At 43.1% G+C, this 10,230-nt stretch overlaps 1 non-coding gene across 1 annotated transcript; it reads right to left on the bottom strand.

The window, feature by feature from the left end:
- Window positions 1-577: 577 nt before the first annotated feature.
- Window positions 578-684, bottom strand: LOC118640790. Its single transcript, XR_004961445.1, has one exon. It is a non-coding gene; the product is annotated as a U6 spliceosomal RNA (small nuclear RNA).
- Window positions 685-10,230: the final 9,546 nt, after the last annotated feature.

The raw sequence follows: 10,230 nt of genomic DNA, 5'->3' as shown, positions 1-10,230 counted from the left end.
ATAGGGCTGCTACGAACATGGGGGTGCATATGTTCTTTCTGATTGGTGTTTCAGGCTTCTTAGGGTATATTCCTAGAAGTGGGATCACTGGGTCAAATAGCAGTGTACTAGAGTCCCCTTTTCTCCACACCCTTGCCAGCACTTGTTGATTGATGACTTGTTGATGGTGGCCATTCTGACAGGTGTGAGGTGATGTAGCTGTCCAATTTTCCCAACACCATTTATTAAAGAGGCTGTCTTTACTCCATTGTATGCTCTTGCCACCTTTGTCAAATATTAATTGAGCATAATGTCTTGGGTCAATTTCTGGGTTTTTTGTTCTGTTCCATTGATCTATATGCTTGTTCTTATGCCAGTACCATGCTGTTTTGATTACAGTGGTTTTGTAGTATAACCTGATATCTGGTTTGGTTCCATACAAACTTTTGAAGTATTTGTTCTAGTTCTGTGAAATATGTTGTTGGTATTTTGATGGGGATTGCATTGAATCTATAGATTGCTTTGGGTAATATGGACATTTTAATGATGTTAATTCTTCTAATCCATGAACAAGGTATGTGCTTCCACTTTTTTTATAAAAAATATGGAATGCTTCACGAATGTGCTTGTTACCCTTGCGCAGGGGCCATGCTTATCTTCTCTGTATCATTCCAGTTTTAGTATATGTGCTGCCGAAGCGAGCACTGTCCCTTGTTTTTATATGTGTGGGCCTCCTCACTTGCTTGTTTTGGTTGCTTCTCTCAGTTCCTCCAATACCATCATGTCCAGACTTCACTCAATCCCCTAGAACTCGAAGTGCAGTGCTCACTGTGGGCTTTCCCCAACAGAAGGATGGCATACTTTTCAGCGGTGTCACTACTGTGTGGTAAGGGAGCCTCCCTCCATGGCCTCTGGGCCCATGCTTCATGGGTGGCTAGTCTTCCCTGAGTCACTTGCATGCGTATCCACCTCCTGCAGGCTGGCCATACCTACCCTGCCTCGGAGGAAGAGAGGTGTTGATTTCATTCTCTTCCCACTGTAGGGCAAATTCAAGTCTTTTTAATGGGGTTGGGTACAATGTTCAAGTCAGCTCCAGCAGGCCTCCCCCTGACATTCCACTCTCGACTACAGTACAGGGGAGTTCCTGTGTGTTTGTGAGTGGGAAGGCCTGTGCTATTCTGGGTCTTTCTTTCCCGGCTGCCAGCAGAGCAGGTGTTTCTCATGGAACATGAGTGCTACCAGGATCCATGCTGCCTCCTGCTTCGTGTTCAACACTTGTGTCTGGTGCTGCCAGAGCCATGGCTCTATTTATTCTCTCTGTCTTTTCTCGTTGCACGAAAAGCTGAAGCAATCTGTCAGACAGGCCCACAATTCTCCCTTCGTCTTTAAAGGGAAAGAAGAATTTCAGATCTTTGTTTTCTTAATATTTAAAGTGGAATATCCCATCAACCCCCCCTCCCCCGGAAGTATTTCCCCCAAAGGTTGAATGATATTGGAATGTAGAAGATGGTTTCTACATTCACTTGATCAAACACTGAGAAACACCGTGTGTCAGGCACTGTGCTGGGTACTGGCAACAGAGATGGATGAGGCACAGTCCACACCTGGGGTCTGAAACCAACAAGGAAACAAGCGATTTCAGCGGAGTGAGAAGTGCCAGGAGAGGTCTGTGAACAGAGGCCCATGAGGGGCAGGGGGACGCAGCACTCCACCTGTGGACCACCCGTGGGACCCTAGGGAGCAGGTGCCTTGAGCTGAGTCTAAAGGACTTTTGCCAAAACTTCGAGAATGATGCATTTCCATCAGGTAACAACTTAGTGTTTGTTTTCAATGCATTGAATATAACACAAATAACTGGGAGCAGTTTATTCATTTTCATCTTGAGATTTTAAGGATTATTGCTAGATGCGTGGCTGCCATTGCTGACGTGCTCATTTTGTCAAAAGGAGCGAAGAAGCCACAATAGAAAAACCTATCAAGTCGCCTTAGGAGCCAAATGATAATAAATCACATTTGTATGACGTTTTAGCGTTTGCAAAGCGCTTTTGCATAGATTATCCTACTTGGTACTGACAAAAATCGTACACAATTGGTAGGGAGATGGCTAATGAAACATGGCACAGTCAACACAAGTGTTTATTTCCATTGCTTCATGAAGCTCCACTGAATGATAAAAAAAAGAAAATAGCAAAAGCCTCTAGGGTCAAAGAGAACAGTGAAAGAGAGGCAGCAACACATTTTGTGAATATGGAAATTGGATGAAATGGGAAGACTCACATAGAAAGGGAGTCACAGCACCCGATCAGAGGAGGGTACTGATGTGCTCTGCAGAACCAGAATGGCTCAGAAGTGGGGGAGGCCGGCATCTGCAGAGTGGGACTGGGGACCGAAGAACCGATTCATAGTCTACAGAAGATCTCCTATTATGTCCCCTTCACTCCTCCATGTTGCCAGGTGGAAACGCCACCCTGGTCCCAGGAGTCCAGAGGTCCAGGCTCAGGAACAGCTGACATACTGAAAGGCAGGAGTGAGGCACTGGGCTGAGAGCACGAGGGAGTCATGTGCAAGTGCATCCTGGCCTTACTGCACCTGTTCCCACGTACTGCTACCCAGGTGTGTACTAGCCTCGCCCTGTCCGAGGTAGAAGAAAGATTCTTCCTTGGAGAACATGTTCCCCTGAAACACTGAATTGCTGGCTGGGAAAGGGTGGCCCTGTCACCCTACAGCAAAGCTCATTACCAAGCTTCGGTGTTGTTTTCTTTCAGCTTTTTAGTGTGTCACTGTTTAATGAGAGTGGTCATGCAAGGATTACTGAGCATTTGAGTGAAGACTCCCACATGAAAGACAGGAATGAAAACAAATAGGAAAAAAAAAAATAGGAGAAAACAAAGGCAATGCAGGAAATGGGCAACGACATTCAGAAACTAATTGGTATTCTCAGAGAGATAAGGCAAAATGATAACAATTTTTTTTTTTTTTTTTATCCTCACCTGAGGATATTTTTCCATTTATTGTACAGATAGAGTGGGAGGGAGAGAGAGGAAGGGAGAAAGAGAGAAACATCGATGCGAAGGGACACATCGAGTGGCTGCCACCCGCACGACCAACCAGGGCCGGGGACAAACTGCAACCGAGGTACGCGCCCTTAGCGGGAACCGAACCCGGGTCTCTCAGGACCGCAGGCCGACGCTCTAACCGCTGAGCCAAACCGGCCAGGGCTGATAACAATTTTTAAGTGAGGAAATTTCCCATAATATAGAGAGATCGAGCAATAAGAAAATATTTTTATAACCAAAGGATTAATCCAGGTAGTTCAATAGCCAACTAATAGAAATTTAAAAATAGAACATATAGAGGAGAAAATTATCAAAGAAGTAATAGAGGTCTCAGAACAGGAGAGCAGGCTTCTAGATTCAAATGGCCCATCCCGAAAAATAAATGAAACAAGAGTCTACACTAAGTCATATCTTCATAATATTTCAAAACACCAAAGACAAAGAGAAAACACTAAAAGTTTCTATGGGGGAACAACAAAAAGATATGTCTCACAATAAAGATTCTGGAATCAGAATGACAGTGGAATTCTCAAGAACAGCTGGAAACTGAAAGACAATGAAGCGATGCCTTCAAAATGTTGAGAAAGAGTGTTTTTCAACCTAGAATTCTCTGCCTCACCCAATTATCAATCAAGTGAGAGTGTAGAATAAAGACATTTTCAGTCCTGCAAGATCTTAACACTTTCACTTCTGGCTCATCCTTCCACAGGAAGCCACTAGAGGATGTGCTCCATGGAAATGAGGGAGTAACCCAAGAAAGCTTAGGAACAAAGGACTCCGTCACAGGAGACAGGTGTAAGGAAGGCTCAGGACAGAAGCTGCACTTAACAGTGCCAGCCTATGTAGGAACAGGGGCCAGGGGCTCCAGAAGGTTGAAGTCCAGGGTAAAGGACACCGATAGGTAGCCGACACGATGTTTGACCATGGTTCAACAGTAAATAAGACTTATGTAATAATAATAATAATAATAATAATAATAAGGCAATAAATAAATAAATAAATATGGGTTTAACTAACATTTTTATGTAGTTATGTTTGGGTCTGTTTCTCTGGAGAACCCTGGCTAATACAGCATCGCTTCTGCCATACTACTCTGTCAGTCAAAGCAGTCACTAAGGTCACAGGGAAGGAGACATAGATACCACCATTCCATGGGAGGAATGTCAAAGTCTCATTAAAGAAGAACATTGTGGGATGGGAGATATCACTGTGGCCATCTTTGGAACATACAATCTGTCATAGGCAGGGAATTGCTGGTTTTTGTGATAAGCCTTATAGTATTATTTGACTGGTTAAACAATGTGCATGGGTTATTTTTATGAAAATACAAATTAAGTGTTGAGGATAGTTTTCATCCTTTAGCAGATGAGGGAAATGTTCTCAAAGAGGTGATGAGGATGCTTGAGATAGGGCTAGGACATGAACCAGAGCTCTTTACTGCTAACCAGATGACAAAAGAGAGTTACTCTCGTTTATATTAATGGCCATAGCTTATATCAATTACAACACTTAACAAATGGACTAGCTGTCCAACCTCTGCATTTATAGTCTTATCTCTTAGCCTGAATATTAGTATGAATTTAGAATGCAAATGATCAGATCTCAGCTAAGCAAGATCAAAGCAGACACACTACGCTGTCTAACTTGATACATCAGCGCCTGAGAAATGAGTTTGGTTTTTCATTTGGTAGACCCTAAAGTTGGAGTTACACCTAGTGTCCTTCAGGGTTATTGTGACTTGCACTTGGACTTTTCAATGCCCATTTAACGCACACACAATTGCCAGACTGAAATACAAAACAAAAACAAAAACAAAATTCTTTTAAATAAAGCTCTGCTTAGATTAGTAATGCTGCCCTTGCTCATTTTCTAAACATCTACCTGCACAAACCACCAAATTTTCCAGGACAGGACATTGAACTTGGGCCTGTGATTGCTCAAGGCATGAATTATCAGTCCCCAAATCTGTTCCCATTCAGGACATTGCATCACTCGGCCACTGACTCATTCCTTCTGAGGAGTTACCGATACTCCCAGACCACAACCAAGGACTAGGGTGTCACTCCTGGGTGGCTAAGTATATTGGTTAAGTTTGAACCTGGTCTATTTTACAAACCAGCCAGTGCTAAAAGTTACTTTTAAAGAAAACAAGGGCATAAAGAAAAAGGCAGTGTCTCAGAAATTCCATTGCAAGTTTAAGGGCTTAGGCCAGTCTTTATTATTGTTTTTTGGGGGGTTTTTTGGTAAGTGCCCTTAGTGGGAACCGAACCTGGGGCTCTCTGGTCTGTAGGCCGACGCTCCAACCACTGAGCCAAACCATCCAGGGCAACTGAGGCCAGTCTAAAAGAATCCAAGTCAAAAACCTCGGAAAGGAGGGAAAGAGAGCAGGGTTCTTAGAGCAGCGCTAGGCAAGCTGACTTCATGACAGGGTAGCTGTGATATGTGAACAGTTACAACCAAAGAACATGGGGCAGGTCTTTCCACACCAAAAAATGTCATTCCTCTAGAAACCAAGTAAGGGCTGAGGGCAGAGCCCAGGCTTGAGACTGGAAAAGGAAATACCGCATCCAAACAGAAGGACCACAACAGGGGCTCTGAGGTACATGTGGAAGGCATTTGTTAGAACAATGAGTCTGTGCAAGGCTGTGTCCGGCCGTAATATTCTCACTGTTTGTTACGGGCTGAATGTTCTTCCCCTACCCTCCGGGCAAATTCATATGTTGAGATCCTACAGAATGTGACAGTTAGGGACTTCTTTTTTTAATTCTCAGCCGAGGATATTTTTTCCATTTATCTTTAAATAAGAGTGGGAGGGAGGGAGAGAGAGAGAGAGAAACATCGATGTGAGAGAGACACATTGATTGGTTGCCTCCTGCATGGCCCAACCAGGGCCAGGACTGAACCACAGAGGTATGTGCTCTTGACCGGAATCAAACCTGAGACTCTTTGGTCTGCAGGCTGACACTCAAACCGCTGAGCCAAACCGGCCAGGGCATGTGAGGGACTTAAAGAGGTGATTAAGGTAAAATAAGTCCCGTAGGGTGGGCCCTAATCCATCTGACTGGTGTCCTTATAAAAAGAGGAAATTCGGACACAGGTAGAGATACCAGGGACATGTGTGCACAGATAAATACACACATGAAGACACAACCAGCAAACAGCCATCTGCAAGCCAAGGAGGGAGGCCGCAGAAGAAACCAGTCCTGCCGGCACCTTGATCTTGGACTTCCTGCCTCCGGAACCGTGAGAAAATAACTTTCTGTCGTTTAAGCAAACTAATACACTGTTTTACAACAGCATGTAGTTTGCAATCTGAAATTCCCTCTAGCTGCTGTGGAACTGAATTGTGAATCTGATGTGACTTTGTTGGCTAAACCACAGGGGATGTGTAGGGAAGGGCACATTGCCAGAGAAGCGCTGGGGGCGGGGCCAAGACTGAGAACTTCCGTTTCCATTGGAGAAACGGCCACCCTTCTCATCCTTCTCACCTGTGGGACCACCTCCCTGCGGGGCAGCAGGGAAGGAGCCTCACAGGTTTCTCTGTCGTTTATGGATGTATTGCTGTTTGGTCCAGCAGGATCTTTCAAATGCACAGGTTGATACACATTTTTAATGAGGCTTGTTAAAATAAAAGATGCAAATAAAGAATATATTGCCTGGTGAATTTGTTTATTTTTCCGGGCATGGAAAAGAGCATTCTCTATGCCACTAATTAAAAAATAAAGCACGTGCGAGTGGGGGCCCATAATGTAAATGACAGGCCTGGGCCTTCGCTGGGACGCAGGCGGAGCCGGCTGGCTGGCAGGGGGGCTCCTCCTTTGTGCCTTCTTTGGCTCCCAAATGCAATTTTTTAAGACAAAAATTTTAAAAAAAATTAAACAACCAACTATAATAAAGTGAAATGGTAAAATAACTTTATAAATACAACATCCAGAGGGGCCGGATTAGGTAAAACTGCAGCAGGGAAATGTGTCCTTACAGATTTGAACTGAGTCATCTGAAGAGCTTTGAATATCACTCTTAGGACCTCAGATTTCATTTTGTAGGCATGATGAGGCATCAGAAGTGCCAGGAAGTAATCATATTGGTAGTTCAGGAAGTTAACTCTGAAAGCCAGAAGGAGGGGGTGTGGGACAGGGTGGGTCACAGACATAGGGAAAGCAATCAGGAGGTTTTATGGTCCAAGAGAGAGCTCAATGGGCCCCGAATGAGGGCAATGGCCATGGAAATTGGGAAAGCATATGGAGTATTCCAGAGATCCTCAAAGTCATAAGAGGAGAAATAGGTGATTAATGGAAATGTGTGGAACTAGGAGGGGAGAGCTGTCAACGGTGAAGTTAAAGCTTAGATCCTGTGTTGGTTTTCAATTGCTGCCATAACAATTTCTCACAAATCTAGTGTCTTTTTGTTTTTGTTTTTTTTTGTACATGCCCCTAGCAGGAATGGAACCCTGGACTCCTGGACTCTCTGGTCCGCAGGCCGATGTTCTAACCGCTGAGCCAAACCAGCCAGGGCACAAATCTAGTGTCTTAACACAACTGTATCATCTTCCATTTCTGGAGGTCCAAGGCCTGACATGGGTCTCACTGGGCTAAAATCAAGGTGTTTCAGGATTGCACTTTTTTCTTGAAGCTCCAGGAAGAATCTATTCCCTTTCTTTTTCTAGCTTCTAGAGGTTACCAGGATCACTTGGTCCATGCCCAGCTTCCTCCATGTTGAAAGTTAGCGTTGGCAGAGCGAGACCTTCTCACTTTACATCTCTGACCCTTCTATTGTCAGATCCCTTTCTTTGACCAGTCAAGGAAGATTCTCCACTTTTTTTTTTCTTTTTTTTTTTTATCCTCACCCGAGGATATTTTTCCATTTTTTGTACAGATAAAGTGGGAGGGAGAGAGAGTGGAAGGGAGAGAGAGACAGAAACATCGACGTGAAGGGACACATCGAGTGGCTGCCACCCGCACAACCAACCAGGGCCAGGGACAAACTGCAACCAAAGTACATGCCCTTAGCGGGAACCAAACCCGGGTCTCTCCGGTCCGCAGGCCGAGGCTCTAACCACTGAGCCAAACCGGCCAGGGCAAGATTCTCTACTTTTTAAAGACTCATTTGATTAGCCTGGGCCCACCTGTATAATCTGATATAATCTTCCCATCTCAAAGTCTGTAACCTTAATCACATCTGTGAAGTCCCTTTTGCCACCTAAGGTTCCAGGAAGTAGGGCATGGGCATGTTAGGGAGACATTATTCTGCCTACCAAAGAATTTTAAACTGACCCATTAGTGGATTGTTAAATCAATTTAATTGGACACTACTGGTATTTTTTTTTTTTGAAAGGGAATAGAAATTAATAGAGTACAAATGTATTTAGTAAGTATCAATGTTTTGTGAAACTACAATTTAGTTTTTATGTACTAGTGATATGGATGTTATGAATTGGGATATAAAATGTATTTCTCACTTAAGGTCACAGGCAAAGTGTTTAAAAGCCATTAACGCAGACAAGAGGATGATGAGTTTAAGCAAAATAGAACATAATGTTAATAGCTAACATTTGCTGAATGTTTGTCGTGAGCAGTGCCTGTTCTAAATGCTTAGCATTCATTAACTTGTGTAATCTTTCCAAGTACCCAGTACAGTGGACACTGCCATTATCTCTGTGTTGTGAATGAGGAAATGAAGAGAGATGGAGTGTCTTGCCTAGTCACACACCTAGATTACTACCAGACAGCCCAACTCCTCGCTCCTGAGACCGTGTGTTGAACACCACTCTGCAGTGTCTAGCAGTTCCCAGGGCCTGAGGACGAAGGCAATCTTGCTATCCTGCCGCCCTGAGAACTTTGCCCATACAGAGTGTCCTATTTAAAATAGGAAACACCAATAACTGCAGAGCAAAAAGCAAACCTCTTGTGTAACTCCAGGTATGGATGGGTATTAGAAGAAGAAGGGAACGAGTCTCTCAACCCAAAGTCTGCAGAGAGCTCCCTTCTGTAGGCTGATAGCCTGAATTTTAGCCTAGGAGTTAGAGTGTAAGTGTGACATATACCACTAAGACTAATATGTATGAAATTAATATCACTTCTTAGCATTAAAAGATTTAGCAATAGATAAATGTTCTTAGAAGAGAGACATGCAATAGCCACATATCATAAATGCACATCTGCAAATTATATTTTATCTCAATAACTATTTTACTTATTATCATGGCAATCAAATAACAAGTGATGAACCACCATTCTCTTTGCTGTGGAAACAGGAAAAAACCAAAGCTGATTCTTGGAGAAAGAGTAAGAGATAAAAGATATAAAATGCTCATTTTTCTTTTTGATCAACTTTGTCTCAAGGCCATTTATTTAACAAAAACAGTTAAGAAATCTTATTTCCCCATGCATAAAAGGAAGGTAACAATACTCCAGAGTTATGAGAATTTGATGAGGTAATATGCATGAAAAATTGTTTTTTCTACTATAGGGTGCTAAGATGTCAAGTGGCTATATTTGTAATTGCATTTATTTATGAAACTTTCATATAATACTTAATAAAAGCCTCATTGTATGTTTGTTTTTAATGTCTTTTCTTTATTGAGTTTTAGAGAGAGAGAGAGGGAGAGATAGATAGAAACATCAATGAGAGAGAACATTGATTGGCCGCCTCCTGCATGCCCCCCACTGGGGATTGGACCCACAACCTGGGCATGTGCCCTGACCGGGAATTAAACTGGTGACCTTTTGGTACATGGGTAGATGCTCAACCACTGAGCCACACTGGCTGGGCCAAGCCTCATTGTTTTAAGTGCTTTGCAAGTAATAGTTACTCTAATGCTCATGAAACCTCTAGGAGTATCTCTTACTATATTCGTTTTATGAATGAGAAAACGTAGGCATAGAATGGTTAGGACACTTGCCTCAATTCATAAAGTAAAGTAAGTAAAGAAAAAAAGATTCTACCTCTAGCATCCTGGTTCGCCTATCTCTTAACCACTCTGCCATGTTGCATCTGTTAGGAATGTTAGAACGAGAACTCTGCCTGCACGTATATAGAAGTCAAATGAGATCTCTAGCTTCAAATCCAGCTACTGTCCCCTCTCTGCTTCTTTCCATTTTATCCACCACTGAAAGCCAGGGTCTGTGGGAGACTTTGCTCCTGATGGTAACACTGTTTGACAGTAGACTTTGAAAATGGAATATTCTTTCTCCTT

This window comes from Molossus molossus, unplaced genomic scaffold, assembly GCF_014108415.1.
Source record: "Molossus molossus isolate mMolMol1 unplaced genomic scaffold, mMolMol1.p scaffold_m16_p_23, whole genome shotgun sequence".
Classification (NCBI taxonomy): domain Eukaryota; kingdom Metazoa; phylum Chordata; class Mammalia; order Chiroptera; family Molossidae; genus Molossus; species Molossus molossus.
This window is presented reverse-complemented; position numbering and strand designations above follow the sequence as displayed.